This window comes from Sminthopsis crassicaudata, chromosome 2 (assembly GCF_048593235.1).
Source record: "Sminthopsis crassicaudata isolate SCR6 chromosome 2, ASM4859323v1, whole genome shotgun sequence".
Classification (NCBI taxonomy): Eukaryota; Metazoa; Chordata; class Mammalia; order Dasyuromorphia; family Dasyuridae; genus Sminthopsis; species Sminthopsis crassicaudata.
In genome coordinates, this window is record NC_133618.1 from 514,167,958 (window position 1) to 514,182,093 (window position 14,136).

Here is a 14,136-nt window from a genome sequence, read left to right on the forward strand (position 1 = left end):
ATAAAATTCATGAATCTCCTTTCTTTACCAATGACGCATTTACAGTTATGTTCCTTCAAGTAGTTATGATAATTTACCCTTTATAAGAGAGCATATATTTATAATATAATAGCACTACTTTCATTATTATCTTGGAGACTATAGAGAGGGGATAGGAGGGCCCCTAATCTCCAGGACCTTATCCACTTGTTCAGCACCATCTTCCTTTGTCCAGTGGAGAAACAAAGTGGATAAAAAACACGTTCCCCACATCAGAAAATAGTTATACAGATAGCCCATTAAGGTAGTCCCTGAATATTTTTTCTGTTTCTATAGGCCCTGGACATGGGAAGTAGATATATTGGGGAAATTAGGAGAGACACTTATATGTCAGCACTGGGGGATATAAAGAAAGGAATAAGACGGTCCCTGTCTTCAAGGGGGTCACAATCTAACTGGGGGAAGACACAGCATAAAAAGAAACTGAAAAGGTTGGGGAGAGTTACCTTGATTGATGGCATGATGACGTATTATAGCTAGGAAGAGAAATTATCTGAGTAGGTGAAAATTTCAAAGCTGATCTCATGTCACAAAATGATGAATTTCCAAAGATGGTAGTCTATTCTGGCAGATTAGAGAAGCCTAGAGATTCTTCAGAATAGCGTTTCCAAATGCATGAAATAAAATACATAAAATTATAAGGGAAATCAATTATATTGAAATATAGTTAGCAAATTAATTTTTATTATTTTTGTTAAAGCTTTTTATTTACAAAACAAATGTGTGGGTAATTTTTCAACATTGACCCCTGCAAAACTTTCTTTTCCAAATTTTCCCCTCCTTCCTCCCACCCCCTCACCTAGATGGCAGGTAGTCCAATACATTAAATATGTTCAAATATATTTTAAATCCAATATATGTATACATATTTATACAATTATCTTGCTGCACAAGAAAAATCATATCAAGAAAGAAGAAAAAGAAAAACGGAAAAAAGGAAGGAAAAATGCAAACAAACAACAGAGAGAGTGAGAATAGCAAATTAATTTTTAAAAGTCTTCACAGACTCCAGAGTAAAAACTCCTTTCCTAAAGTAAAGCAGGCCTGGGAAGTAAAAGAAATTAGACATGAGCTGTAATGAGAACTGTATTTGCTTAGGGCTTTGTTTTTTATTTTCTCTGTGTTATATTATCATTACAAGGACTCTGCTGGCACTAAGTGCAGTTTGTACTTATTGGCCAATACGCTATACTGCCTATACATAGTTTTGGATTTCAATTACAGAGTAGGGAGAAGTGCTAACATTTGTGACTTCAGGGGCCCTTCCAGAGTAAAGACCAGAGCATGAATCAGGAGAGCAGTGACCGGCCCTCTCCCCAGATCATACCACCATGAAAGCACTGAAAATTTGCAGATCTCCAAAATTCGCTCTGAAAACAGCAGTGTGAGAAAGCCTATAGCTTGGAATAGTACCTCCCCACTCCTGCTTGAGAAGAGCACAACTTTAATAAAAAGTTCAAAATTAAGAAATAGTCTGGAAAATGAACAAACTACAAAAAAAGAAATTGCTCATAATTATTATGGTGGCGGAGAAGACCAAGACACAATCTCAAAGAAAACAAATGTGAAAATAGCTACAACCAAAGCCTCAAAAAATTGCTAATTGAACATAAGTCTAACCAGAATTCCAGGAAGCATTAAAGAGATAAAGAGTGATAGAAGAAAAATTGGAAAAAGAAATTAGTGATAAAAGGAAATTATGAAAAAATAATGACTTGGTAAAAGAAGCACAAAAAATTAAAAAACAGCTTATTCATACAGAATTTTTCTTCCCTCAACTTCCCACAACTTTCCCCAGGTTTGACTGGGGGAGGTGGAAGGGAAAGCTAGATAAGACATGGACAGACCATAAGAAAGGGGAGAAACATTCAGAAACATTGTGGGTAGGAGAAGATATGATTCTATCACATGGCAAAAAGGATGAGAAAGGCCATCATTAGAGGAAAAAAAAAAAAAGCCCCATAGCTTCTGATAGGGAAAAGCCCAGGATGATGTAGGAGATGGTGTAGGAGCTGCTGCTTCAGGGAGGGGTTCCTGAAGTAACCAATTACAGCCCCATTCCCAGCTCCAGGGCCCCCAACCCTCATAGTGGCAGTCTCAGCTTCAATGAAGGTGGCTTCTGTGTCAATCCCTTGAGACAATGCTAGTTTAGATTCCACATCTGGGAAATGTCAAGGGACCTGGTATTACTAAGATGCTGAGATTTCATTCTTTCTGAACCTCTGGCTATCTTAACACCACTGCAGATAACATTTGACTCAGCAGCTGAAAACTGCTCCTCACAAAGGCAGGAGTAGAAATGAATTTGGTGCAGATATTCCTTCTTAGGGGATGAGGGGCAAAGCAGAAGAGCTATGGGCAGAGCAGAGGAGACCCATCATAAAAATTCACTGAAGAAAAGAATTCCTTAAAAAGTAGAATTGGCCAAATGGAAAAAGGGGTACAAAACCTCACTGAAATTTTCTTTTCTTTCTTTTTTTAATTTATCAATAGCATTTTGTTTTTGTAAATACACATAAAGATAACTTTCAACATTCATTTTTGTAAGATATTGTTTTCCAATTTTTTCTCCCTCTTTTACCTCTCCTCTCCCCAAGACAGCAAGAACTCTATTATGAGGTAAATATGTGCAAGCCTTTTAAACATATTTCCATATTTGTCATGTTGTGCAAGAAAAATCAGACCAAAAGGAAAAAAAAAATGAGAAAAAAAAGCAAATAAAAGAGTTGAAAATTCTATACTTTGATCCATATTCAATCTCCATAGTTCTCTCTCTGGATGTAGAGAGCATTTGTTATTCTAAGTCTATTGGAATTGCCCTGAATCATTACATTGTTATGAAGAACCAAGTCTGGTACAACTGATCATCATATAATCTTGTTATTATGTGCAGTATTCTTCTGGTTCTGCTCACTTCACTCAGTATTAGTTCTTGCAAGTTTTCCCAGGCTTTTCTGAAATCAGCCTGTTCATTTCTTATAGAACAATAATATTCCATTACATTCATATGCCACATTCAAATGTTCACTCATTCCCCAAATGATGGGCATCTTTTTTATTATAGCTTTTTATATACAAAACATATTCATGGGTAATTTTTCAACACTGACCCTTGCAAAAACTTCTGTTTCAACTTTTCCCCTCCTTCCCTCCACCCCCTCCCCTAGTTGGCAAGTAGTACCATATATGTTAAATTTGTTAAAGTATATATTAAATGAAATATATGTGTACATATTTATACAGTTATCTTGGCATGTTCTTGATTTCTAATTCTGTACCACTACAAAAAGAGCTTCTATGGACAATTTTGTACATGTAGCTCCTTTTCTCTCTTCTATGATTTCTTTGGGATACAGACTCAGTTTTGACATTGTTGGCTCAAATGGTATGCCCAGTATTATAGACCTTTGGATATAGTTCAAATGATTCTCCAAAATGATTGGATCAGTTCACAACTCAACCAACAATGCATTAGTGTCTCAGTTTTCCCTCATCCCCTCTACCATTTATTATTATCTTTTTAAACCATCTTAGCCAATCTGATAGATGTGATGTGGTACCTCAGAGCTGTCTTTGCATTTCTTTAATCAATAGAGATTTAGAACATTTTTTTCATATGACTAGAAATGGATTTAATTTCTTCTTCCCTTACTCTACTAATTTTCTTATATCATTCTTTATGTCTAAATCATGAACTCATTTTGACCTTAATTTGGTATAGGGGATTAGATGTCAGTCAATTGCTAGTTTTTTTCCATTCTATTAGAAAATAATTTCTTAAAATTAGAATTGGGTAAATGGAAGTCAATGACTCCATGAAACATCAAAAACAATTAAAATCAAAAGAAAAAAAGAAAATATAAAGAATTTTATTTTTAAAAATTGACCTGAAAAATAGTTCAAAGAGAGATAATTTAATAATTATTAGACTACCTGAAAGCCACAATTAAGGACATAGACATCAAGAAAAACTGCCCCAGTATCCTAGAATCAGAGAGTAAAATAGAAATTAAAAGAACCCCACTTATCAGCTCCTGAAAAAGATCCCAAAGTGAAAATTCCCTGGAATTTTATAGCCAAATTCCAGAGCTCTCAGGTCAAAGGGAAAACATTACAAACAGTCAGGAAGAAATATCACGGAACCATAATTAGCATCACACAAGTTTAACAGTTTTCATGTTAAAAGAGTGGAGGGCTTGGAATATATTAGTCTGGAAAGCAAACGGGCTAGGATTACAACCAAGAATAACCTAACCATTGAGTATAATTCTTCAGGGGAAAATGAATATTTAATCAATTAGAAAACTTTCATATATTCCTGATGAAAAGACCAGAGCTGAATAGAAAATGTGACATTTAAACCCAAAATTCAAGAGAAGCATAAAAAGGTAATCATAAGGGACTCAATAAAGTTAAACTATTCACATTCCTATGTGGGTAGATAACACATGTAATTGCTAAGAACTTATAAGAAATTTTTATTAGGGCAGTTAGAAGGAGTCTACATAAACAGAGAGTATGAATGTAAATTGATTAAGTTGGGATAATCTCCATCCCCACCCCTTAAAAGGAATGGGTGAGGGGCAGCTAGTTGGTTTAGGGGATAGAGCACCAGCCCTGAAGTCAAGAGGAACTGAGTTCAAATATGGCCTCAGACACTTAACACTTTCTGGGTGTGTGACCCTAGGCAAGTCATTTAACCCCAATTGCCTCAGCCGAGAGAGAGAGAGAGAGAGAGAGAGAGAGAGAGAGAGAGAGAGAGAGAGAGAGAGAGAGAGAGAGAGAGAGAGAGAAGAAAATGCACTTAAAAGAAAAAAATAATCCATTTATATTATTTCCTACCACAACTTTGTGTTATAGGAAATAAAAACATAATTATTTTTATTTTTACAAATGAGAAGCAGAGTCTAATAATTTGTCTAGGTCAGTAAGTGATAGCAGTGGAATTCAATCAACTGGTGTTTATTAAATGCCTACTATGTGCCAATCACTATTATATGCAAAGAAAGGAAAAAAATAGTTCTTGCTGTCATGGAGATCACAGACTAAAACTCAAAGCTAATTGAAACTCAAACCTATGATTGAAAAAATATTGAACTTGGAGTTAAAAGACCTGGGTTCAAATCTTGAGAAAAATCGCTTCTTCTTTGTGGGCCTCAATTTCTCTAAAACATTAGGAATAAGGACTGTCCTTGTGATTTCATTGCTTTAGGGAACTTCCTGAGAGAAAACTCTCCTCCCAATATAAGAGCACCTCCTCTGTAACTCAGGGTCTTAGAGAATTGCTAAGAATACTGATAGGCTAATTGATTTGAACAATTTACATAGGCAATACAAGTATGAAATGTAACTTGAACACAGATCTGAGGCTCTGAGGCCAAATTCCTATTCTATGCCACAAAGTTCCATAATAAAAAAAAAAAAATAAATAAAATAGCTAGCATTTATGTAGCACTTTAAGATTTGGAAAGTGCTTTATATGTATTACCTCATTTTTATTTGTAAAATGAGGAGTTAGTGCACAAGAATGGCATGATTATAAGACATTTTATTTTATAACTTGGGCCTGTTGGTAACTTCCAAGTGTACCTGGGTAACTTGAAAAAGTGAACTTAGGTCCACCTAGTGAGGTGGAGTGAAAAAAAATCTGAACTTGGAATCAAAGGATCTGAGTTTGACTTCTACATACAAGTTTGTAGGAACTACAAGTCCCTAATTCATGTTCAAGACCCTTAATATTTTTTCCTCTTTTAAGAAATTGGGTTTTTATTGCTTCTGAAAACAATTTTCAACATTCATTTTAAAAATTGAGTTCCAAATTATCTTTCTCTCTCCCCAGTCTCCTCAATGAGAAGAAAAGCAATTTGATGTTATATATGTGTAGTCATATAAAACTTCTTTCCACATTAGTCATGTAAAATAAAACAGACAAAAATAAAAACCCAAGAAAAATAAAGTAAAAACTTATGCTTCGATCTGTGTTCAGACTTCATCAGTTCTTTCTCTGGGGTGGTATAGCATTTTTTATCATAAATTCTTCAATTTGCCTTGGATCACTGTATTCCTGAAAAAGTCATCCACAGTTGATCATCCTGGTTCTATTAATTTTATTTTGCATCAATTCATGTAATCTTTCCAGGTTTTTCTGAGAGCATTTATCTCATAATTTCTTATACCACAATAGTATTCCACCATAATAATACAGCACAAATTGTTCAAGCATTCCTCAATTGATGAGCATTCTCTCAATTTCCATTTTTTTTTTTTTTGCCACCAGAAAAGAATTGAGCCTTATTATTCTTGTTTATGGAGTAATGGGGTGGGACTACATGATCTCTGAAATTCCTTCCATTCATAAGGGTACTTGCACACCTTCAGTTTTTGCAGGCACCCATGGAGGAGCTGGCTGGTCATTCACTCACTGCCCTTGGAATGATTCCTCCTCCTTTTCATCTCCTACTAGTTTTTCTCCTTCCTCCTCTTCCTCCTCTTATTCTAATTCTATCTCCTCCTCCTCCTCCTCCTCCTCCTCCTCCTCCTCCTCCTCCTCCTCCTCCTCCTCCTCCTCCTCCTCCTCCTCCTCCTCCTCCTCCTCGTCTTCCTTTTTTCCTTCTTCATTTCAGAACTTAGCATCAAATAAAATGAGCATTTCCATATACAAAACAAAACAGAAAAGAGGCTTTGCAATACAGTTGGAAGTATGTATCTTGCCTCTCTGAGTAGACAACAAATCTAACTTGTTTTCAAAGCTATTTGGCTTCATCTGTATTTTCTACTGATCTTCCTTCTGTGCATTAAAAAAGACTTCAATGACCCTCTTTTTTTTCTATAAAAATTCTGGCAACTCCATGGCTAATTGCCTTTCCCCTCTACTTCTAATGCCACCTGTTATTAAGACAAAACCAAAATGTATCATATATAAATATTCAAAGAAAATAAATCTGCACATTGGCTATGTCTGAAAATATATATCATTCTGACTCCGAGTTAACCACTTCAGTGTCAGGAGGAAGATAGCATTTTTCATCACTGGAATAGTGGTTGATATTGCATGGATTGAAATTTTTAGGTCTTTCTAGGTTGTTTTATTTTATATATCATATATATAACATATATATATATATAACATATACATATATGTATGTTCTCTGGGTTTTGCTTACTTCATTGCATTAGTTTCTATAAATTTTGCTAAGTTTTTCTGAAATTGTCCCTTTTTGCCATTTCTTTCAGCATAATAGCATTCCATTCCATACATATATTATGATTTGTTCAGCAATTTCCCAGATCAGAAGTATCAAATGCATAGCCAATGGCCACATGCAGCCTAGGATACTCCTGAGTGTAACCAAACCAGATTAAAATGTAATTGGGAAATATCTAAGGAAATAAATTCAGTAAAACTACTTAATATCACATTTTAAAACTATGTCAATATGTGGCCCACAGGGATCTTTATGTATGGCGTAGTGATTCCTGTTTCTATTTAAATTTGACACCACTTTTCCAAATGATGGGCAGCTCCCTTATTTCTAGGTCTCTGCCATTACAAAAAGAGCTTATATAAATATTATTGTACATATGGGTTCTTTTCCTCTAAGTTTAATCTTTTTGAAGGAGAGGTCTTATCATGACTTTGCTCAACCAAAGTGTATGCAGTTAAGTGACTTTGGGCTGAGTTTCACATTGCTTTCCAGAATGTTTGGATCATTTCATAGCTATACTTACAATGTATCAGTATGTTTGTTTTCCTGCAGTGATTCTAAGAATGATCATTTTCTGTTTCTGTGAATTTTTTCAAATTTGATGGATGTGAAGTAATTTTCCAAATCCTTATGTTGTAAATTTCACTCAGGGTCTGAGGATGTGGGTGGCTGTGGAATAAACTGAATAATTTTTGCTCAGAGTTCTTGTCCATGAAATGTATGAAGAGTTACTAAAAAAGACCTAAGGTCCCTTCACCAAATAGGTCTGATAGTTGTTACAACTTGGAAGCTACAAAGCTCTGAATCATTGGTAGCTCTAAACTGATGGTATTTAGGACAAAAACTTTGAACTTTCATTGCCAGGATGCTATGAACTGCTAGTGGCAGACCAAAGGAGCAAAGAAAATGGTGTAGATCACCAAGACAAGACATTGTATGTGGGGAGTTGTTTCCCACCACGCTGAAGGGAAGAACACAGCATTAAACTGGAGTCAGTTATGACCACCCAAAAGTCATTTAGGATAGAGACCTAAGCTGGTGAACTATAAATTGCCCAGCATATGAGGAGGCTGAGACCCTCTGAGAGATAACCCCAAAGGAAACTATAACAAGAGAGGAGAGAGTCAGAAGTGAACAATAAAGAAAAAAAAATGATGGCGGGGAAAAGACTGACAGTACCAAAGATTTCAGAAAGAAGAAATCTTAAATCTTAAAGAGCTTGAACATAAACAGATAAAATAACAGGAAAAATGATAATAGAAGGAAATATGGCCTCCAAGTCTAGTAAACTAGTTTGAATATCTATGAATAAATTTTGAAAAAATGAAGGAAATGATCTCACACTCGAGACAAAAGACCCTCTGTAAATTGAAGAGAATATGGAACCATAGAACACTTTCTGTGTGGCTTAAAAGAAAAATGAAAATAATGAGAGCAAAATTTATGTCCTGCACAGCAAAAATAATTAGTAGAATAGAAAAACTTGAATCTGCAATAGTAAGTCTCACCAATGAAAGGAAAGAGAACAATAGATTGGGAATATAATTACACAGACATGAAAGACAGATTGGAAAAAGAGAAACAAAAAACAAGAACATATGTGCTTAATATGCTATGATAATGTATGGATCATAGGTTTTCCAGAACACAATAGGACAAAACAATCTTAGCACCAAAATCAAGGAAATAAAAGAAAACTGTCAGAAATTCTGAACATAAAAATGAAAATGAAAGAATTCACAAATTTACCTCCAGAAAAAATTCAAGGTTACAAACACCAAGACACAAAGTATTAAATCTTACAGTTTGATTCAGAAACAAGTTATTCAAACAATCAGAAGAAAAATCTTTAAATATAAAGGAAAGGAAATTTTTATAATGTAAGATTATTCTACCCCCACTAGAAAAGAAGGAAGGAATGGAATGATATGTTCCAAAGACTATTGGAAGTCAGGATGCAGTCCAGGGAACTGTTCTGCAAATCTGAACCTAATCATAAAGCACAAAAAGATAGATATTCAATAATCAAGAGTTTAAAATATCTTTAGAAAGAGAAAGACCTAGGAGTTATAGGACAGCAGGAACTCAACACAATTCAGTAATGTAAACCTATAGTTAAAGGTTTCACAAACTTCATATATGTGTATACAAGGAGGAGCTTACTATCCTGTGAGGAAATTATCCAGGCTTCTTGCTGCTGATTCTTTCATGTGCTGAGGAAGATCAGGGAGAACAGAGGAAACAATTAATTTATAATTCTAAAGACATTTTCAAGGGGAAAAGATTGAAGTAACAGCAACTAATTAATAAGTTGATTAAATGTTATTAAGTAGTTACCATTTGTTAGGCATTGTGCTAAGCTCTGGAGATACAAAAGACAAGTTTTTTCTTTCAAGGAGTTCACAGTTTAAAAGGGGAGATGACAGGTGAATAATTATGTACAAACAAGTTATATATACAGGATAACTTAGAAATAATTCACAGCTGGAGAGGACTAGAATTACAGGGGTTTGGGAAAGATTTCCTGTAGAAAGTGATTTTTATCTGGGACTTGAAGGTTTCCAGAGAAGCCAGAAGGTGGAAATGAGGAGGGAGAATATTCCAAGTATTGAGGACAGCTAGTGAAAAAGCCATAAGTAAGGAGAGTATCATGTTCAATGAACTGCAAAAAGGCCTGTGTTGTGTGTTGTATATAAGGGGAGAGATAATCTAACAGTATGAAATATAGAAAAACTGTAAATGTGACCTTGTATTTTAAGCATAATTCACAATAGAAACTAAGCTACAAAAGAATATCTCAATAGGTAAAATGAAGCAAGAGAATGAAAAATATTATGCTTTATTATAGGTCCCCATTATATAAAATTATATCTTAATATTTATAACCCAGTGTCAGCATGCTCCTCCTACCTTGAATCCCTGATTATGATTTGGGAAGTTTCTCACAAAAATCTCTGGCTGTATGCCCCCTGGAAATTCCAGGAATTTAATTTTATTTCTCATTTTTCTTCCAACAAAAGGGCCTTCATCTCCCTTGCAAATACTTAGGCTAATTTAAAGAGCATCACTTATGGAACAGGTTTTATTTAGCACAGTGACAGACACAGAAAAGACTTGTATCTGAGCCTTTATCCAGTCAAAAGAACCCTTTCCTCCCTCTTTAGAGCCTTCTTTCAGTGTATTTCACAGTTCCTATTACTCAAGGTATTACCCTGTGGGAGGTCCCAGCAGAGTGGGGAATCAGGTTGGTTCTGCTGCCAGTTCAATGTCATTTTCTGGCACTGAATTCTTTTCTCTGAGTCTTAATGGAACTAGTGGCCAGCAATTAGCTTCTTTCTGTTTGTGACTGTTTCATTGCTCTCTTGAACTGTCTCTTTGCAAGTTCTCTTCAGACCATATACAGTCTGGCTTTATTTCTCTCAGGGTCACATGTTATCTTGTGTCATTCTCTTTTTCCTTTTTATTCATATTGTGCATATTGAAAAAACAGAAGGGAGGAGGGCAATGTACTCACTGAAGGGACAATAGTGTCATTTTAAAGTCCCAGATATATTTTAGAATTTTACATTTCTTGTCTTCTCAATGGATGAGGGAGGGGAGAAGGAAGAAGAAAATTTGGAACTGAAAAAATAAAATAAAATTGAATTAAATAGAAATTCTATCATCATCCTCAAACCCAAGAGAAACATAAATAATCTAGGAAGATACTCTGGCAATGTTAGGCTATATTCTAGTAATTTAAGGACCTATGCTTTCATTGGCATTATTACTCCTTCTACTAATAAATATTTTACTTCTCCATACCTTAATAATGGTCTTTGTGAGCTATTGTGACCAAAAATTATATCACTTTGTAGACAACCATCTGTTATAAATCTCTCTAAATTTAAAGGAGGGAGATGAGTAATTTTGTTACTGGCAGAGATATATAACACAGGCAAGGAATGTAAAACAAAGCAGCTAGGTTGAGATAGCAGACTCTGCCATCTCTACTTGGTTCTTCCATTCTTGCAACAAGTTTATTTGAATGACAATAATGAGGAATTGAAAATAATTTTTTCTTACCATTCCACATAACTTTTTCACTGTTTTGTTAAGTGGAGTCCCTGGTAATTTTTGAAACTGCATTGGCCTGAAGTCAAGAGAACATGCATTCAAATCCAACTCAGACACAACACTTCTTAACTGTGTGACTCTGGGAAAGTCATTTAATGCCAATTGCCTCACAAAAACCCAAACCAAAACAAAAGAAAAAAAAGAAAGTACACAAACTTAAACAAAAACCAAAATCAAAAATCCCAACATAAATAAAAAGCAACAACAAAAACAAAGTATGCAAACTAACAGTTAAGTGTAACAGCAATGAAAGGAATTTTATAACTAAGGGTGTCCAAGCTCACAAAGAGGAAATGATGTTCAAAAAAGACTTGAAGTTGCCTAAAGCCTTCTCTGCCCAGCTGGCAGAGCTGTTCATCATTTTTTAAAAAGGGAGGGCTAATAATGGCTCTTGATATCTTTAAACCAAGTAACTGATAGATTTTTCTTCCCTCTTTGAGGAAAGAATCTAGTTTCTTGAAACTCAATCCTATAGTAAGGAAGGACATCAAGATGTCATCATGCAGATGACAGCTGAGAGTAATTTAGTAGCTATATTCAGCAGAGAACATATGGCAGAAGGTCCCAGACATCAGAGGACCCCAACTTAGTGAAGAAAGTAGCTTGCTTTAGTCACTAGAGAACACAACTTTGTAGTTTTGGGTTTGAGATGCTGCATTGGTCACAACTTTACATATTTAATAGAGGTTTGAGAAATTATTGGCATCCTAGAATTTAAAGTTTAGAGGGACAAATGTACTCTCTCAATCCCGAGAGAAATTTAGAATTGTCTTGATTTTTGAGTTTGAGAAAAATTGATATTATGCTGCATTGCATTAATCTGGAATCCATCCTTTTCTCTATTTGGTCAGACCCCACTTTTTTCAGTCTAACTCACTAGGCAGTTTCTTTTCTTTTTTTAAAATTAAAGCTTTTATTTACAAAATATATGCATGGGTAATTTTTCCAACATTGACCCTTGTAAAACTTTTTGTTCCATATTTCCCCCGCCTTCCCCCTTACTCCCTCCCCGAGCTGGCAGGTAGTCCAATGTATGTTAAATGTATTAAAATACATGTTGAATCCAATATATGTATACATATTTATACAGTTATCTTGCTGCACAAGAAAAATCAAATCAAGAAGAAAGAAAAAGAAAAACTGAGAAAGAAAACAAAATGTAAGCAAATAACACAGAGAGTGAGAGAATGCTATGTTGTGTTCCACATTCTATTCCCATGGTTCTCTCTCTGGGTTCAGATGACTCTCTTCATCACTGACCAAATGGAACTGGTTTGAATCATCTCATTGTTGAAGAGAGCCAAATCCATCAGAATTGATAGTCTTCTTGTTGCCACATATAATGATCTCCTGGTTCTGCTCATTTCACTTAGCTTCAGTTCATGTATTTTGGTATGAATTAATTTATTAATTCATACCATAATTTATTCAGTCATTCTACAGCTTATGGGCATTGACTCAGTTTCCAGTTTCTTGCCACTACAAAAAGGGCTGCCACAAACATTTTTGCACATGTGGGTCCCTTTCCCTCCTTTAAGATCTCTTTGGGATATAAGCCAAACTTCACTGCTGAATCAAAGAGAATGCACAGTTTGATAACTTTTTGAGCAAAGTTCCAAACTGCTCTCCAGAGTGGCTGGATCTGTTCACAGGTCCACCAACAATGTATCTCACTAGGCAGTTTCTGTGGCATGATGGAGATTTGTGATAATTCCCAACTCCCCCAGAGGATATGTTCTTTAACCAACTTGGGCTGAGCCAGGAGACAATTCTCCTGTCCCTGCTTTTCCTCATCAAAGTTAGCGGTGACTTGGTCTCGAAGGGGAAGCCAAATGGGGAGGAAACCTAATTAAGATGTTTTTTTTTTTTTTTTTCCTAGAGAAGATTATTAAAGGCAGCTGGATCTCATAAAGCAAGTAAGAGTCCACAAGTATTACAGAGGGGTATCTGAATTTTAATTCCATCCCACCTCCCTAAAATATCTACCAATCATGAGTGCCTTACCTGTGCCAGGATAGAACCAAATAATGTCAGGCCAATCAGAAGAAAGACATACCTAGGTTTAAAAGATCTTACTGTCTCTTACTTTAGGTCTCTGGTCATTGAGAGAGATCATTGACCCAATTAATCAATTTCTGGTAGCTTAGTTAATGAATTGATCATGTTCAGATCCTTGGCTTACTGCTGAGGTATCAGAGCTACCCATTTTATTATTATTAAAATGAAATGAATTAAGATTAAAATGATCTTGCTCTATTAGGAGAGGAAGAAATACTTTATCAGATGTGTGAAGAAGGGAATATTTATGACCAAATAAGAGATAGAGAATATTATGAAATGCAAAATAGGTAATTGTGGTTACATTAAATTAAAAAGAGTTTGCACAAACAAAATCAATGCAATCAAAATTAAAAGGAAAGCAGAAAGGTGGAAAAATCTTTTTACAGCCAATGTTGCTGATTATGGTCTCATTTCTAAAATATATAGAGAACTGAATAAAATTTATAAGATAACAAGTCATTTTCCAATTGACAAATTGTCAAAAGATATAAACAGGCAGTTTTCAAATGAAAAAATTAAATCTATCTATAGTAATATGAAAAATATTCCAAATGACTATTGATTAGAGAAATGAAAATTAAAACAACCATGAGGTACCATCTTATACCTATCCATATTGGTTAATGTGACAGAAAAGGAAAATGATAAATATTGGAGAAGATAGGAGAAAAGTAGAATACTAATACATTGTTGGTGTAATTGGGAACTGATTTAA

General features: G+C 34.9%; 1 pseudogene; it reads right to left on the reverse strand.

The window, feature by feature from the left end:
- Window positions 1–1,943: 1,943 nt before the first annotated feature.
- On the reverse strand, window positions 1,944–2,417 carry LOC141552957 (ATP synthase F(0) complex subunit C2, mitochondrial pseudogene; annotated as a pseudogene).
- Window positions 2,418–14,136: the final 11,719 nt, after the last annotated feature.